Below are 19368 nucleotides of genomic sequence, written 5' to 3'. Positions count from 1 at the left end.
ATGCTTTTTATGAAATAAGAGAAACATGATGTAAAATTTAAATTAGTTCTGTTTCAAATACGTCTTTGTCAACAGATCAAATTAGAAAATTATGAAAATTTTAAAAAGAGCCAGTTCATGCACACTTATTTACTAAACAAGTGCTTTATTTTATTTTTCTTCAAATTACAGCCTAACTTCTGTTCTGGTCCAGCAGAGTTTAAAAATAACTCTTTTCATCATCTTTCGTGTATCCTGAATCCTAAGCTTGTTAAGAAGATGGCATTTCTTAATTGTACTAGTAACAACTGAAGGATAAATTTTCTGCATACCATAGTTCATAGAAAGAACTTGTTATTCTCTAATTTGCGCACGAGCCTTCTCCCTTTAAAAGGGAGTCCTGCATCCTTTAAATTTTGGCTTAATGACTTTAATGTTCCTTTTGGCTGTTTGCAACTTCTAAATGCAGTTTTTCTCTGTTGTCTGGAGGAGCTGTAGGTGTGAACTTTGCTGCTTTTGTTTACGATAAAAATGCCACCTCGGAGAGACTATTTGGGTTATGGACTCAATATATATTTAATGCAGAGCAGGTCCTCCTGAGCCTGCAGGCCCATAGCTCAAGTAACTTTCACGAAGAGTAGAGGGCTGGAAATTAAGTGGCTGGTCAGGGCTGTTGTGGTTTTTTTTTTGTGTGTGTGTGTGAGAAACGTGTAGGCTGATGTGAAATAAGCGCAAATCGTAATTGGTTTCAGCTATCTTTTTGCTGTCCCTGCAGACTGCTTTTATCTGTCTGCATGTACTTGCCTCTCGTTGGACTGCAGCTCCAGCTTTGGAGGGAAAGCCATCATCAGGCAGGCGTCTGGCCGCTGTTTGAGGGGGAAGGCAAGGCAGCTGTGGATGGTTACTCTGTCCCTTGGGCCGGTCTGCAAGGCTCCGTAATTGCCCGCTGAGCCTGATCCGAAGGCTTTAATTGTCACTTGGCTGCGTGGGCATAGTCACAAACCCACCTACGAGAGGAGCCGGCCTATTTGTGCTGTCGAGCGTACCGACTGCCTTACCTCTTAAGTTAGCCCCAGCTCCCTTACTCCTCGGTGCGGACGACAAAGAGCAGCAAGAGCGCTGAGAGGGAGATGGAGGGTGCCTTGGTGAGGCAGTGGGCGTCTCGACACGAAACAACCGAGGAGAGTGACGGCAGATGTCTTTTGGTACCTGACAGACCTCTTGAAAGAAGCGTGGCAGCCCTCTCTGGTCGGCGCCAGCCCAGGTTTGTGTTGGTGCCAGCCGTGGCGGAGGAGCCCCCGGTTTCCCTGGGGCGCGGTGGTGGGACCTGCGCTGGCCGGGCTCCAGCCTGGCAGGGAGCCTGGGCTCTCTGGGAGGAGTTGAGGGATAGCGGGCCGGGGTCGGCAGGGAAGACGGAGAGCAAAGGGGGTCGCGCTGAGGCTGGGAGAGAGCCGTGGCGGGCTGGCAGTTCTTCCCAAACCTAAGGGGCGAGCAGTAACGCGTGGAGGTGGTGTCAGCGAGGACAGGCCCAAGGGCGATGCGTGGAGGTGGGTGGAGGGCCGGTGGTGCGAGGCAGGCGGGCTGAGAAAGCAGGGCAGGTGGAAGAAGGCGGTGTGTTGGTTTTGTCATGTTAGGACTTCTCCCTACTATAGGAAGGAGCACCTTTCCTTACGAAACGTAAATCCAGTACCTCTCTCTAGAGCTACCTGCCAGGGAATGAATTTAAATTGGTTGCCTCTTGTTTCACTGACAGTGTAGTTATTGTACAACAGTCGCCTTTCCATGTCATCCTCTGACATGTCTAATACTTCCTCAGCCTTTTATACAGGGTGTGTGTAAATATGTCATAGCACATTGATATCGGTGGGTAAAAAGAGCTCTTAAAGCATACAGTGGATGATATAAAAAAAGAGAGTAATTATACAGCATTATACTAGTCTAATGAATTCTATCATTGCTGGATTTTGGTATTCAATTGTACTTAATTATAAATACGTTTGCACAGCCCAGGCACCAGATGTGTTCCCCCTTGTCTATATTCAGTTACAGCACAGAAATTACTTCAAGCAGGATTTGACGCTTCTGGTTTCTGAAAAAGAATTATCCACAGAGTGATGTGTTTAGAATATATGTTTGGCTATTTTAGCCTAAATGCTACTTTTTGAGCTGAATCTAAAGCACTTTTTTTGTTTAATGTGTTGGTATGGAATTGTTCAATTCGGGCCTTGGAGCAGCCCTGGTTTACGACGTGCGAGCAAAATTTTCTGTATTAGTATTTATAATTCTCATTTTTTTGATACTCTCTTGGCACCTGAGGATATCGGTCTATCGTGTGCTGAGGCGTGAGGGCCCACACAGCGTTTCTGCGGTTGTGGCAGTTAGCTCCTCTGTTAGGCAACGGGGCAAGCTGATGGGTCCACAGAAATGGAAGTATTCTCTTGGTACAGAATTACATCGGGTTCAATTTCTGCCCCTTGCTTGGGACCTGCCTTATCTAAAGTCAGCCCTGCCATACGTGATTAATAACATGTTGTGTGGTCAAGCAGCACAAAAAAAGGAATTGGACGCTTGTGAAGGAGAACAGGGTGGGTGTCAGTGAAGTCCCTGCAGTGTGGGAAAGCGAGGGTGAGTTGCTGTCAGCTGCACTGCCAGCTCAGGATCTGGAGCATGGGGGAGACTTGACATTTTTTCAAGTTCAAGATTCATCAGACTGTCAGGCGTGAGTATCCTGAGCAGGGAGCTAAATCTTGTAGGAGCATTGTTCAGTACCTTGTAGGTGAATAGTCACCTGAAAAAGCATAAGGAGAACCAGGAGGCTTGTATGAAAGGGGAAGATGTTGCCCAGCAGATGACACTGTGCTTTAGGTGTAGGTGTGATAGAAAAGGAAGAAACCCACAGTCTGCAAGTATAAGCCATATTTGCAGTTATATTCGAGGAAGGAGAGGAACAGATGATTTTTACCTTCATATTCATTTTTTTATAGACATACGAAGTCACAGGCTTAATAGCAAGACATTTAAATGTGTTTATCAAGTCTGGTATGGCTATATCTGTATAGAAGACAGGAAAAATCTGAGCTATTAGAGACCTGCCAGTCATTAAAATTGGTAATATAGTATGATTAATATAGTAAAATAGTGTGTGTAGCCCTGAAACACCCTGTTAGCATAACTAATGTGCCATTGTTAACCTTTGGTATGTCATGGCAATGCATTGTGATAGCTGTTTGTGGAAAGAGAACTGATTTCTTTTTTAAATAGGGAAAGCAGTTTCCTTAAAAAAAAAAAAATTAAAAAAAAATCTGTTTTAGTGCCAAATGGAAGACTAGAAACACTGCTAGAGGAGATGAACATTATTAAAGTAACTGTACATATAGGCGAGGGGAGATGGCAGCTAGTATGACTTTAGAGGGCATCAGGTGGGAGAAAGATGGCTGGCTGAATTTCTCAGGGAGCTCTCTGGGGAATGTTTGCCTTTATTAGTGCTTTTTACTAGTGGTGGGGTGACAGAATGTCAACGCTATAATGAAATTTGTTGATGACCCAGTTAAAAGATTCCTAATACAGCAAAAGATCAGAATGTTATGGGGAAGAAAAGCACAACCTTGAGGACTGCGGTAATAGCAACTAGATGAAATTTAATAATAGGAAATATGAGGTGCCTGCATTTGGGAGCTAATAGAAATTTCAGCTATAGGCTGAGAGTTCATCAGTAGAAAATGAGCAGGGACGAGCAGAATGAAGAGGAGAAGCATTAGTTGGTCACTGGGTCATTAGGCTATGCATCCAGAAAAGACTCAGTTATGATGGCAAAGTATCCAGCTAAGGATGAGACCTCACCTGGATGACTATGTATGTTTCTGGTCACCTGCATTCAAACAGTGAAACTGGAACAAATGCAGAGAGTGCCAAGCAAGATCACCAGGAGAACAGGGAGTTTTGTGAGAGGAGATGAGAAGAGCTTGACTTGGGTATAGATCAGCAGAAGAGAAGAACGCTGAGAGTGGTGTGACTGCCATCTACAGATAATCCGTGGTTGCAAACATCAGATTTGAGGAGAGGCTACAGAAGATAAAGGATTATTGACACATACACACACTAAAAAAATAAATAAATCAGCCAGCCATTTATAAAATTTAAACTGGAAATTGGAATAAATCCCTTAGCCATTAGGGCACTGGGTTTGTGGAGTGGCTAATATCCTCAGGATAATAAGGATTAAAATAATGAGTTGGTTTTACAGTGGAATGCTGTCCTTAGCTGAGAGTCATTCAGTGTCTTCAATAGCAGAGACATGGACTTCAGTGGTCCAGGAGCATCTTTTTAGTTCTTTATTCCTATGCACTACTTACATCTGGGGACTACTGAACTAATTTAAATGACAATTTACTTTGACCTGTGCCTGAAGTTCATTTAAAAACTGAAGAGATGGATTTTCTGACTTATAAAAAAATTCACAGTTTTTCAGTATTTAAATGTCTTATCCTCCCAGCGTTCTTCTGGAGCAGTAGTCTCAAAAATTATAACATCAGGTGATAATAATCTTCCTATATTTCTGATCTCTTCAGGCATTCATTATAAGGCTTAGGAGAGAGGTTTAATGTAATATAGAGTAGAAGAGACTGGATGTGGCCTGCACCTTTATCAGAACAACCTTATGAAACCCTTGTTTCCCTGCTAGTTTATTTTTCTTTACTCCATTTCCTGTAGTGATTTTTCCATCTCTGAGTGTACAATTAAGTACAAAGGCTGAGCTGATAGTAGATTTCATCAAGATTATTGCATAGTTTGTGTGCAGTGTGATATTTGCTGTGCAAGTCATGTGAATGAATTTTGCTAAGGGAAGCGTTAAGGTAACTCCATCGAAGTACAATAAAAATGTGAGTCTCAGATAAACATGCAAAACTGCGTGTGGCAAGATTTTTCTCTCTAAAGGGAAATAAGACTTATCCATAAGAATATTAATGTTTCTGAGAGTACTGAAATTAAGCAATGCTAATTTCAAATATCATCATATTGTTTGGATGTTGCTGAAGTCAAGGGACCAGATGAAAAATGGAAATTTATAATTTAAGCCATTCATAAGGCTCCTTATGTGCTTAATAATTGATTTGACATTAGGAAAGAAACATTTAATAATTTCATAGTACATATTTGTTAACAATTACTTGTATGATGGTGCTACCAGAGAACCATTAAAGAAGCTATCCAGAATTTCTTGTTAGCAAGTATAATTTAGGGTAGCCATGCAAGACTTTACCTTTTGTTGGAATTGTTTTCCACCCAGAAATGTGACAGTCTACCTGACTTCCAGGAGGGAAGGTTTTGGTATGACACTGCACGAGTCTCTTGGTTTGAGCTTTTTGACTTTGCTTGCCTGCCTGCCATGGGAAAGCTTGTACCTTTACATAGCCATTGGATCTCATATTGTATGTTTTTATTTTTGTGAATTAGGTGATGAAGGGGTGTAACATCATACATTGTGTGACCTTTGGTCATTTTTCACCATTTGTCTCAAATCTGTTTCTGTTTACAGGTTTCTAGTTCTGTAATAATTCAGCTAGTGAGCTGTTACACAAAGAAAAAAGAAAACAGATGGTGAAAGTGTTTTCTTACAAGCTGTGTAAGAAGACCTCAGTTTACTTTTTTGAGGGTGTTCCCTGTTTCTGTAGCTTTTCTGAAGTTTTAGGCACATTGTTATGTGCGTGCAGTATACGGGCTTTTTGGTTGTGTGCAATTCTCTTGGCTTTTTGGTTGCTCTGAATGAAACCTCCAGTATTTCAGTTTGTTGGTTTGGCGGGGGGGGTTGGGGGGCGGGGTGGGGGGGGTTAAACATAACCCTTCCCCAAATCCTCCAGATCAGCAAAGCCGAGCCTGGGCTTTCGCTTACTTCCTTCATGTTGGCTGTTCTCACCCTGCAAGTTCAGCTGAACTGGGGCAACTGCGCCCCTTCCTAGTGTGAGGATGAGCAGTAACAACTACTGTGCTTGGATGAAGACAGCCCGATCAATGCTTCTTCTCAGCACTCAAGCACTTTTTATTTTTGCAGAAGCAGCCAAACTTTTAAAAGACAAACACAGTCCGAACTGGTATTTAAGTTCCTGTGATAGTGATGCAGGAGGCTTAGCTTTTCCACAGTGATGAAGCTGGGAGATGTGTCCTTCTCCCTGATTTGGATCTCCCAAGTAGTTACTGGTTCCTTTTTGAAAGATTGCTCCTTTTGAAACCTGCCAAAGTCCTCTTGCATTTCCTGTTCTCAGCTCTTCTCCTATCAACGTGCAAATCAGTCTCATACATTACCTAAAGAGGCAGCAAAATCATGAAAGATAAATACTTCTGGGATTGTCCCTCAGCAACACTGAAATGTTTTCTGAGAATTGACCCTTGGTCCATTATTTTTCTCCTTCCTGTTTTTCTAGACAGCCTTTTGCTGAATTAAGCCCATATAAACATAAAAGCTGTGTCCCAATAAACAAGAAACATAATAGTGCTTTGTATACAAAAAATTTTGTCATATAGTAAAATAAAACAAAACAGTCACTAAATGAACACAAATAATCTGTGAAAGCACATCTGTTTTCTAGTTCTTAATAAATTTACAATTTATAATGTATAATTGTTTGTAACTTACATTTTAAGTTCAGATTTTTAAGAATAATGTATACTAAACACATTTGAAATCATACAGTAACACAATTCTATGACATAATTATATTTTTGCATTTAAGATGCCTATAAAATTTATTCATAAAGATTTTACAAATTATATTTTTTCATATGCATATATAAAACTGACATACGTCTTCTACAACTCATATTGAGTGAGCCTGACTACATCAAATGTATTTCTGTTTCTGTCTCTTACTTTTGTAAAACTCTATCAACTTAGCACCTTGCTTGTCAACAAATTTATAACCAGCAGACCATATTGCTTTCTTACAAATATTAGTCAATTTAAGGTAAGCAATATTGCTGAATACCTGCATAGCACTGTAGGTTTGTATACTGGCAAGTGAAACTGAAAGGTATTTCGCAGCCAGCATACTGCAAACTGCAAGCACATGGGGGGAAATTGCATTATCTGCTTCCTAGACTAAAAGAGTAGTGATCCTGTGACAATCCAGATACTAGGATTCATTTATTTAGCACCACAGTTGTGCCTAAAACTTCAGGAAAGCTACAGAAGCAGGGAACACCCTCAAGAAAGTAAACTGGGGTTGTCTTATGCAGCTTGTAGGAAACATTTTCACCATCTGTTTTCTTTTTTCTTTGTGTAACAGCTCACTAGCTGAATTATTACAGCACTAGAAACCTGCAAACAGAAGGCTTGTGACAGCGGGAGAAAAATCTTTTTAGTCTATCAGGGAAAAAACCCACCCTCTGTCCCTCCACATATATGCATTCACAAGGCTTAAAAAAAAAATAAATCATGTTTTCATGCAACGCAGCATGCGCTGTTGTGCCAGTTAGGAAAAAGGTGCATTTCTGTTACTACTACAAAGCTTCATATTGATTTTATAGCTTAAAATAAACTTGCTGTGAAATAACACATTTACCAGTAGTGTGAATTTTGTGTAATACCTTAAGTTCTTGGATTATATTGTTCTGGCAGATTTAGTTTGAACAGTTTAGAACTTGACTACTTATTAATCATGTTGGATTCTAGATTGCATTTTTCTTATTTGCTTTTTGTACGTACCATTTTAGCTAATGTATATACGTATATAAATTCTCTATCTTGCTTTTCAGGGCATTATCTTTGCTTAAATTGGTAAACCTGAGTGTCGTCTTAGATGTTCTGATTTCTGTAACACTTGAATTTGCAAATATCTTTGTTTTGCAAGAATCGTATTCAAGGTGGCAGGGGGAGTGATGACTTAGTAACTACAGTCTCCCTGTCTCATGTCTTCATGTGTCATTGTAACATAATCCACATTTTGTACTCTGCACAGTCTCTTTCCACATTGGTGCTTTCCAGATTTCTTCCCTGTTGTAATATCCAAATTTGAGGTGCTTTCTGTAATTTATCAGTTTGTACACTTGTAGTATGAATGCCCTTTGCCTATTTTCTGTTTGTTTTGGTTATTTCACAATTCCTTTGTATTGCCTTTTCAGCTCTTCCTTTCATACATTTCCTCCTAAGTTTGCATCACCTTCTCATGTGTACCATTACAGTTGTCTCCTCTCACTTATTAATGATGAAAGCCTTTCTTTGGTTTAATACATTGTTATTTTCCATCACCCTGTATTTTTCTGTCTTGCAGCCAGCTGTAGTCTTCATTACAATATTTTTTGCCTCATTCAATACAGATGAGTTTACGTAAGTAACAATTTCTAGGTGTCATTAGTGACAGTGATAGTGTTGCAAGTTCAAAGATCTGAGGGCTCAATTAGAGTTCTGTCATATTTCCCCTGACCACCCTTGCAGTTCTGCCCCCCCAAAAAAAAGAAAAGAAAAAAAGCTGTGTGGCAAGATTTTTTTTCTCTTGGTAGTATAAGCAAGCAAAAGATTATGGCTTTATCTTCCAGGTTCTGTCATTTTTTGTTTTGTTTTGTTATTTTGGGATAGAATTGATCCTAACTAAATAGGATTGTACTACTTCTGTGACAGTACTGTATATGTTTTTCTTTATTGTACTGTTAGTCTTGATCATCACATTTTTTCCCAAATAATTTACTGTGATAAAGGAAATGGATTAAACAGTCTCTCATATAAAGAAGGTGAACATCTAAATAAATCATGTTAAACATATGTGTGCCTGAAAACATCTACTTCCCATAAAGAACTAAAAAAAAATTTCTTATCACAATTAAATGAGGTAGAGATTTGAGTCTTTTTTTCTCATGTCACGCCCTGATTACCCAGTATGACTGCCTTTTATCTGATGACAGTTCCTATCAGTGTGTACATATTACTTAGACACATCTATGAACAAGTATAATATGGCTTTTTAAATTACTTTCACATAGCGGAGATTACAGTCTTACTTAGATACACATGGATGCTTTTTGTTTTCTTCTTGCAATAACCTGAATTTACTCAGCATTTAGAAACTTACTTAAGAATATCAGATACAATTTTGGGTCTTTGTCAGGTCCAGTGTAGATAAATTGCCAGGTCTGCTGGATGACCCAGGCTATTGGCAAGGGAAGGAAAGTACATTGTCTGCATGATGTTAATTTGTATATTAAATTCCATTAAAAGGTCAGGTTGGTGTACAAGAAAAATTGAGAAAAATCATGCTTTTTTGGTCAGATGAAGACTGGGAAGTGAAATCCTGATTGATAACTGTGCTGGTTTTGGCTTGGATAGAGTTCAATTTCTTCATGGTATCTGGTGTGGGGCTGTGTTTTGGATTTGAGCTGGAAACAGTGTTGATGATAGTTCAGAGATGGTTTTGTTATTGCTGAGCAGCGCTCCCCCAGAGCCCAGGGCTGTTCTGCTTCTCCCCCCACCCCACCAGCGAGGAGGCTGGGGGGGCACAAGGAGTCGGGGGGGGACACAGCCGGGACAGCTGACCCCGACTGACCCCAGGGATATTCCAGACCGTAGGACGTCACGCTCAGCAGATAAAGCTGGGGAAGGAGAAGGAAGGGGGGGACGTTGGGAGTGATGGCGTTTGTCTCCCAAGCCACCGCTCCTCAGCGTGCTGGAGCCCGGCTTTCCTGGAGGTGGGTGAACACCTGCCTGCCGGTGGGGAGCGGGGAGTGGGGAATGGATTCCTGGGTTTGCTGTGCTTGTGTGCGCCGCTTTTCATTTCCCCATTAAACTGTCTTTGTCTCAACCCAGGAGTTTTCTCGCTTTTACCCTTCCTATTCTCTCCCTCATCCCGCTGGGGAGGAGCGAGCGAGCGGCTGCGTGGGGCTGAGCTGCCGGCTGGTCCAAAGGTAGCGGGTTATCTCAATCGATCGTTCACCATCAGTTAGATTGATCTCCTCGTTCGCTCTTCCCCCCCTTCCCACTACTGCACTTGATTAGCCTTTGAGCCCCACGTTGGGTGCCACAGAGGACTGTCGTGGTTTAAGCCCAGCCGGCAACTAAGCACCATGGGGCTGCTCGTTCACTCCCCCCGCCCTGGTGGGACGGGGAGGAGAATCGTGGGCGGTGTGTGTGTGTAAAACTTGTGGATTGAGATAAGGATAATTTAATAATTGGAGTAAAATAAAATATAATAATAATAACAGTGCCCCGAATGCAGAAAAAAGTCATATTTATTTCAATACTACCACATGATTTGCACTAGATGAGCATAAGAGTTTCATGCTCATTGGTGATGTAGGCAGATGGTTACAGGATATACTTCTCCAGAGGGGATAGCAAAAGAATCTGTACTTTAATATATCTTAATTCTTTTTCTTCTCATCTCTCTTTGTTTACTTTTAATCACATTTCAGAACGTACTACTTTTCTCAAGCCATGTGAATGCCCTGCAAATGGCATTTTACAGTATTGCAGGGACATATAGCGGCCACTGAAGTCCACTATAAATGGAAAATCTTTCTGGATCCATAGAATTTACATCATTTTTGTGACTTATTACTTAGCTAGCAGTAGCAATCACAGATTAGTGATTTCACATAAAGTAGAAATGCAGAAAAAAACAACTTTGCCTCTTGTGTTGTTGCAGGGTTTGTATTTTCCTTTACTTACCATGCTGAGCAACCACATATCGTAGGGATTAATAAATAAAATGGGCTTTATTTATTAAGATGTCAGGTTTCAGTATTCAGTACATTTGCAATTGCGTTGCAATTCTTACATGAGGATTTTTGGGGGGTTTGTTTGCCTTTTTTTTTTTTTTTTTTTTTTTTTTAAACCTGTTTTGTGAAAACAGAGTGAGATTGCCAGGCCAGATGTATCCCCCTATTCAGGATGGCTGCAGTCTCAGTGAGCGTGGGAGAGGACTGAAGCCAGGACAAAAGCCCACCACCGCTGGGTCTGGCTTCTGCCTCCTGCTGTTTCTGTGAGATGAGACCCGTCCCTATGGGCAGACGGCTGCTGTCCGGTGTGTGCAGGCTGAGCATCAGGCTGGAGAATCGCTGGAGCCGCTGCATAAGCTTGTTAGGGAGGACGGAGGAAGCAAGTTAGACTGGCCACCACCCTTGAGGGTTGTCCCTGGGTCCTGGCTGGGGTTTCAGCACTTGGAAAAAGCTGTCTAGAAGCGCGGTGGAAGCTGTGTACCTCCACTTCTGCAGCGGGGAGATCTGGGTATGCAGGCCAAGTAATGGCTTGTGCGAAAGTGGTGCCTGTTGTTTTTTTTAGCAGTCAGCTTTCCCTGTTGCTCTTGTGTTTTCCTTCCTTCTGGGAGCTGGGAAAGTTGGTCGCACAGTCCTGGAGAGCAGGTGATTCCTGGGCAGCAGCGTGGAGGGAGAATGGCTGAAGGGAAAGGTGAAGAAGAAGGGTTGCGTTATAACTGTAAAAAGAAATTATGGTCCTTAGTTAGGGATAAGTTAGTGTGACCCGATGGTAAATGAAATCCCCGGTTGAGTAGGCAAGGAGCAGTGCACATTTTGTGTGTACAGGAAATAGACTTTCAACTCTTGTTATTTGTATACTAGGTGGCAATGGATAGACATGGGATGGTAAACAACAGTGTGCAAAAATACTGCAGGAGTTACAAAAAATTGGAACAATTTTGAAGGTCAGCAATATCATGTATTTCAGGTTGCTGTGTCTTATTGTTGTGTGGCTATAGTAAGGTTTCTTGCTGTTAAGGAAATTGCTTCTTAAATATACCACATCATCAAGTACTGTATGTACTGAAATTTATCTTATATATTTTTAAATACAATTTAACACTTGGCACGCTAATATTAATATGACTATCCTGGCGTTTGAAAAAAAAATAATAATGCTAGCAAGAGGGGGTGTGTGTTTTGAATAGATTAATTTTAATGCAGAATATGCATAAGGAAGTCATTCTTTTTAGGCAAGGTCTGTTGAAGTCATGCAATATGAAGTAATATATTAAACTTGTCACAATTTTAGAATATATTTTAAAGCAAAGTAATTTCTGGGTGAAAAAAAATTGTCTAAAAATTTTCCTCTTATGAAATATAGCTGAAAATGTGATGGTTTCAGTGACTTACCAGTAATGAAAGTGAAGTTTTTGCTTTTCCCCCAGTCGACTTTTCCATATTTTGTTATACTTGGAATTAAAAAGAAAGTTTACAAACCCAATGTAATGTTTTTTTAGGAAGTTACCTTTTCAGTATCCCCTTAACTGGTAAAGTATCATCATCATTATTGAACCGTAGAGTAGCTAAATGATCTCCCAACACTTGTTTAAAACTGCAGTGCTCTAACCCCTCCTGTTGTCCACTTTGATATTTACATAGTTTTAATGTTGACAAACACTGAGAAGAGCTCAGTTGAGAACGTGTTGCAATCATTAAGCCGTTGTGCTCGGGCAAGCGTTTTACCATGACTATCAGAAGATATTTACGTGAATACAGGCAAAGGTGACATATGATCTAGCCTCCTCGTGCTCAGGGGGTAATGGCTTTTCGGCTTGCTGTAAGGGAAGGGAGAACAGCTGAGGAACCAGCTGGAACAATTCCAGTGTTCAGCAGGGCCTGAAGACAAGTAGATTTGCCCTGGAGCGGCATCTCTAGTGAACATTCAAGACTGGCAATAGTTTGAAGCCCTTCTGTGCAGCATCTCACACCCCTATTTTGTCCTTTTTTTGTTTCCTGAATCTTAGTATGTTATTTTTAGATGTAATGCAATACCCAGTCTTGCGTCACGTATGTTTATTTTTATTTTCAATATCTGACTTTCCTTGAATTTTGGAGGATGCATCGTGTCCCCATTTGTTTCACAGGTCATCATGAAAGTAATACTAAGCAGGGATCGTTAAAGGGGATATTGTGCGTGATGAGCGAGAAGTTATTTTTAACCACAAGACTGAAGAGCAGTCTCTTCTTTCCTAGTCCCCCAAAAGACAAGAATGACTCATTTACATTTCAAATGAGATACAGATACCGTCTGTTACCAACTTCATTCAGATTTGTGATAAAGCCTTCAATAGATTGCTTTTGGATGAATAAAAATGACAGGTTATTAAATAGATCAACAGTAATGTTTGTTCGTCTCCAATTACACTGGATTTCTAAGAGATAATGTAGTTGGCCAAATTGCATGCTACACTGCAGTTATATTTTAAAATGTTTTATAGATTTTTATTTTTATTTCAGCCCTTTCAAAACAGTAAGGGACACAGAAAAGCCTTGATCTCGGAAGCCAAGAACTCTTGAATTCTGTGCTTAGTGTCTCGGCTTCCCACTTGAGGTGTTTTGATATGATAAAGAATCAATTTACTGCTTGCAGAATATGAAGTTTAATAAAATATATTCTTTCTCCCCTGGAATAGTGCCCTCATCTGAGGTAACATGGAATAGTGAATTACTTTATCTGGCATCTTTTGTATGTGTCTGTGAAAGAAGCAGCTTTTATGGGTAAAAACTACTGTTTTGTCTATATTGATAGTGGAAAGTGAAGGTTTTACCTGTAGGGGAATAAATTCAGCTACTTGCAACAATAGCTATAATTTTGGTGGAAGTACTGGAAATTCCTCATCGGATCGTATTTGCGGATTAGTGGCCGTCACAAGCGTTTACCTCTCAGATTTTTCAGGGAGCCCTTGTGAAGCAGAATCGACTGCTTGTCACAGCGGTGTTTCGGCAGCGTCCTGCTTTATTGTGGTTCAATAGCAGTGTAAAACCTCCAAGGACCACTTTGAAATGGATCGAGCTAGTGCTGTAGAGACGGCATGCAAGGTGGCAAGCCTTGACAAAGGCAGAAGTGGCGAAGAGGGTGGAAAGCCTGCGCGGGCGGGCTGAGGAAGGAGCCTGTGGTGCTGCGGGAGCTTGGGCAGCAATGTCCTGCAACCGGTGCTGTTGCTGGTTGCCTGCCGGTCCAGCTGGACGAGCCTTTGTGGCAGCATCAGAGGTGTGCTCCTGGTGTCGGCTGGAATAATTAAATAGTGTAGGGGAAGAGGTAAGAAAGAAATCGGAGCGTTCCCATTGGGATGAGGTTATCAAAGACGTGACTGCTCACCTGCAGCGTGGTTCTGCCAGTAGCCAGGCATCTGAAGTGACAAACCGGGCAGCGGAGCGGTGTGGCTGATGCCCGCTGGTGCAGCCGGTTGGTTGGAGGACGGCTGTGACCCGTACGTGTGTGAGAGAGAGTGGGTTTGGGGAAGGTAGCAGTTTTGGGTCCAAGGACGCTCAGAATGAGCTTCCGTGCCATCGGTGCAAGGAGAAAAGGAAGAGTGTGTTTTATCCGCAGTGGTACTTGAATCGTTATCTGGACCAAGAAACGGGGTGCTTTTTGCTGAATCGGGACACGTAGGGATGGGGTCTGGCTGCAGACAGACCCGTTCTCCTCTTCTGTGCCCCCCGCGCAGTTGGCACCACCGGTGTGCTGCCCCAGCCCAGAGTGGCGTGGAGGAGCGTTGGGTGCTGCTGGTTTGCCCAGCGCCGGCTCGCGGGAGGGCTGAGGGTGGCCGGCAGCTCTGCGTGGTGGCCCAAGGACACGGTCTGGGGGCACGGTGGGGTAGGGGCCGCGGGGCGTGGGGGGTGGCAGGGAGCGTGGTGCTCGTGTTTTCTGGCAGAGGACATCTTACGTAGGGTTCATGTAAGGCAGCCGGCGCTTGGTCTGATGGTCTTACAGCGGGAGAGGAGCGCCCATTTCTGGAGCTGTCTTCTCTGCCTCTCTGTAAGCGTTACCAGCACTGATCGGTTCTCACTGCTGGCGGAGAGAGCACTGGGCTACGGAGAGTTGGTGAAGTGCTCTGAAGGTGGGCATTAACGTGTGTAGCAACCCATAGAAGGTAATTCTGCTTAGTTTTGGTTGAAGGTTTCCCTCACAGGATCCAGGCTATGATATTGATACCTAAAAAAGACACAAACGAATACTTCCAGTGTAGTCTCGATGAGTGTTAAGGATAATACCCAATCATTACACAGTATGAAAACACTGAATTTGTTTGTTTATCTGCCCTCATATGATACTGGATAGCGATGACGACGAACGCAGAAGTAATGACATGCATGGAATAATGCATAGAGATCTGCAGCACAGTCCGGACTCACTGCTTCCCTCAGGTGCATCAGAGCCTTAACTGAAAGCGTACCTTGTAAATATAATCTTCATGTAGATACACTTTCTGTTTTCAGCTCCAACAAAAGTCTAAATGAATATGCACATTATTTTGTGTTATGCGGTCCCCAGAACCGGGGCATAGATACGTGATTTATATATATATCTACCTATCTGTACGTGATTGGAGCTTCAGAATTGTAAATAGTAGCTAGAGATTTCTTTCCTCTGAAGGATGGTGAAGGGATTCAGACGGAAGCAAAATAATGAATTGCCAGTCAATGTACAGTTTTTCTGTCAGTGCTGTAAAGATAATACTTGCTTTGCTAGAGGTGACCTCTTTTTTTGAAGTAGAAAGGGTGGAGGAAATTAACATATATTTTATGTTTATTGTCACAGGTGTGTGATTACAAAGAACAAATTAAAGTAACAACAGAGAGAAAAGCTGCCTTTAAATGTGGAAAAACTGATTATGTAAATGGTATTTGGGTAATGCAGTTTCTTCCCCCATACCAGCACTTCAAAGACGTACACCAGCACTGCAGGATAAATGGGATGAAGCAGGCACATATTAAGATCTTCCTCCGCCCACTGTCCCCCGCTTTAGTGTTTCTAAATGTTCATTTGAGTACTTCTGAATTCTTGTTTTCGTCACTGAACAAATCTAAGTCCAATGCAGGAGCTATCAGCAAAATAACATATCAGAAATCAATCTGGAAACATCCTAATAGTTATGCTGCTGTGAAATCAATGTAATGAAGACTAGAATAATATTTTGCATGTCTTTCAGTTAACGTTTGCTAGTTCATTTACCCATGTGAAAGAACTAATGCTTAGCAGAAAGTCTTGCTATTTGTGCTGCCTTATGTAACGTTGGCTGAATTGCTATAGCATTGACAGTGTCTTATGCAGGAAGATAGCAGCTGATGTTCCAGATGCCAATTTGAGTGTGTATTTGTAGTTTATAGAACGATGTTTTTAAAGCTCTAGATCAGGGTTTTTAAACCATTCCTGCTTGAATGCTTCATCTGGCAACAGCAGCAGCCGCTCTAGGAACCTGAGAGTGTTTATGTGCCATTCGCTGTTTGGGAGCCCTTGTTCTGGATTTGTTAGGAGTTTAGCAGATGAAAAATTAAGATTGAACACTCATATTTTGATTTCATAGTCATATTCTCATTAGGGGAATACACCTGGCCTTTCTTATGTGCTACTTAAGAATAAAGTATATAGTATCTGTTTAAAAAAAAAATATTAAAAATAGTATCAGGAAAAAGAAACCTATTGGAGCTTTCAGTGATTCTAAAATAACTAGCCACCTGAAACACCAGGTAGCTGTATTCTGTGTAACACAGAATTTTCCACTGTGTGTTCCTAACTCCTGTGTCATTTAAAGTGTGGGATACTGCTTTTCCCATATTTCCCAGTTGTGATCGCTGCTCCCTCTGCCACTACAAGCATGATAGATTAGCATCAAATCTTCCCATCTGTCCCAATTCCTTACAGTCTTTGTCAGGTGGAACTGCATATTTTCAAATTCAAAATATCTTAACTATTTATATAGATACGTAATGTCTAGGTAGTTTCTAGATATCTGAATCTGAAGAGTTGACAAAAAGAGTCAAAGATATCCTCTGTCTAATGCCAGGTATCTTTAAAATTCCCAGGCTTCTTCCTCTGCCCTGGTGGGAAATTCCATTCTGCATTCTCCTCTTAGGAGGTATGAAAAAATTCCTGGTTCCCCTTATCGTAACCACTGTTGCTTAAGGTGATGTCAAAAGTTGAGGCTTTGCAATTGTCCTTTAGCTAGTGGATGGTATTGGAAGCCTTTCATGATGGGGAGACCTTTTTGCTTTCCAGTTTTTAAGTAAAAGCTGCATGCTGATGTCATAGAATTGATCAGAATTCCTAAGTCATACATAGGTTCTAAAGATCATCACAAATGAGCCATTAGATGCTAGCAAATCAACACAAATATGTGTTTAATTTAGGAAAAAACCCCCACAAAACCGACAGAAAATACAACACTGAATGAGGACCAGGTATGGTTGGTTTCTTCTCTTACTGTTTCTAGGTTTGTCCTCTGTAGCTGCCCCCTTGTACAGCCCAGTTATGTTTGTGTGAGCAGCACAAACACTTCATTATAACATAACATCTTTGTATGATAACTTCTATCTGCCCATCCATTTAATCATTTGACCTATTGATAAAAAATACTCAATCAAACCATTCAAAAAAATTCTTTATATTATGTGATGTATTTGATATTACTATTTTAGCAGGACAATTGACATTTTCTTGCACATAACTTGGTCAGTAATGAAAAACAGGACTGCCAAGAAATGATTCCTTCAAGAACCATGTTTTATTTTAAAAAGTACACCGAGAAAGCAAGCAAAACTGCTAAGAAGTCTGAAGGTTAAACAATAATTCTGTCTGAAATTTCTGACTGATTTTAAACATCAGATTTTAGAGGAAAACAGGACTGCAGATATCATTTGAAGCCGATTTTAGAAAGCCAGCCTTAAAATAGAGTTGTTCCTGGGCATTTCCATGAGGATTTTGTGCATTCAGAAAGTTGAATTTTTTAGAGAAATCATATGGGTCATTGCTTTACCTGAATTTATGTATGCTCTTTTGTAAAACTGAGACTAAATCTCTCCTAAGAGGGTAGCCTCCCTTTCTCCCAACCCCCAAACCACTAAGGGATGAATTCCTCTGTAACAAAAGACCAGTGTAAAATGTGACTGACTTTGAAGTAGATATTTTACCTTGTATTTAAATTCATGTTTCACGAGCACTGAAGGCCAGACACCAGGTGTGTTTAGACTGTGTGGTGGTTTAACCCCAGCCAGCAGCTAAGCCCCACGCAGCCGCTTACTCACCTCCCCCCACCCAGTGGGATGGGGGAGAGAATCAGGGAAAAAAGTAAAACTCGTGGGTTGAGATAATAACAATTTAATAAAACAGAAAGGAAGAAACTAATAAGGATGATGATAATAATAAAATGACAATAGTAATACTAAAAGGATTGGAATGTACAAAACAAGTGACGCACAATGAAATTGCTCATCACTTGCTGACCGATGCCCAGTTAGTTCCTGAGCAGCGATCCCCCTGGGCCAACTCCCCCCAGTTTATTTACTGGGCATGACGTCACACGGTATGGAATATCCCTTTGGCCAGTTGGGGTCAGCTGTCCTGTCCCCTCCCAACTTCTTGTGCCCCTCCAGCCTTCTTGCTGGCTGGGCGTGAGAAGCTGAAAAATCTTTTACTTAGCGTAAACACTATTTAACAAAAACTGAAAACATCAGTGTGTTATCAACATTCTTCTCATACTGAACCCAAACCATAACACTATACCAGGTACTAGAAAGAAAATTAACTCTATCCCAGCCAAAACCAGGACAGACTGGTACACTGCTGTAGCTTTGTTGAGTGACTACCATACCGAAAGATGCTCTATGAGAAATGAAAGTCATTGGTCTTGAAAACAGGGTCAGTGAAAGAAGTTAACACCAACAGCAAACATTTATGGGAGACAGGCATCTTTTCATTGACCATGGGCAGCTGCATTCCAGACAGCAAAATAAACAGTGAACTGTGTTAGTGCTCGGTGTGTTCCTGGATAAGACTGACTCTGTTGCTAGTACATATTGATTTAAATCTAGAGGGTGCTGAGGAAGGAAAAAACCAGCCAGGACTGATGAGAAGATTATTTTAGAACTTGTTATGAATAAATCAGTAACATAATTTTATTCCTACCTGAATGACTGATAATTGCTATTTTTTCCCCCAAACTCTCATACTATCAATATGCAGACATGTTATGCATATGCTCTTCTTCTGAATAAATATTACCATTTCTCAGCTTGTTCACGTTTCTGGGTAATCAGCATAGCCTTTAATCCCTGTTTAAAGAGTAGAAGATGACTTGTGCATAGGTCTTTTCAAAAACCAAAACTGGGCTGAGTAGATTTTAAAATTTTTAAATATGATCTCAATGTTATTTTCCCATATGTAAACAACTCCTGAAGTTGCTAGGGGTTGTTTCACAGTTGGGAATGAATTTGGTCTCTGCAATTGCCAATAGGTGAGTAATGGCTTCGTGACATAAACCATCCTTATAAATATGTTGCCTGTACGGTAAAGATGTCTGGAAGTCTTCTGCAAAGCACTACATATTCCTGTTCTCCTAGGAAAGCCTGTAAAAGAGGTTTCTCATTTCAAAACAATTAGTATCTTGCAAAATATGGCTTCTAAAGAGAACATCCTTATGAAATTTTATA

General features: G+C 41.1%; 1 protein-coding gene across 4 annotated transcripts in view; it reads left to right on the top strand.

Moving 5' to 3' along the window:
• Positions 1 to 19368, top strand: part of ADCY2 (adenylate cyclase 2) — a 196326-nt gene that overhangs the window by 22635 nt on the left and 154323 nt on the right. The window contains exon 1 of one of the 4 annotated variants that reach the window (XM_075052498.1): positions 9486 to 9651. The exons of the other annotated variants lie outside the window; for them this stretch is intronic. The gene's annotated coding sequence lies outside the window, so the exon portion shown is untranslated. Of the gene's footprint in view, positions 1 to 9485; positions 9652 to 19368 lie in introns of those variants that run through there. 4 annotated transcript variants of the gene reach the window in all.

Source organism: Buteo buteo, chromosome 20 (genome assembly GCF_964188355.1).
Source record: "Buteo buteo chromosome 20, bButBut1.hap1.1, whole genome shotgun sequence".
NCBI lineage: Eukaryota > Metazoa > Chordata > Aves > Accipitriformes > Accipitridae > Buteo > Buteo buteo.
This window is presented reverse-complemented; position numbering and strand designations above follow the sequence as displayed.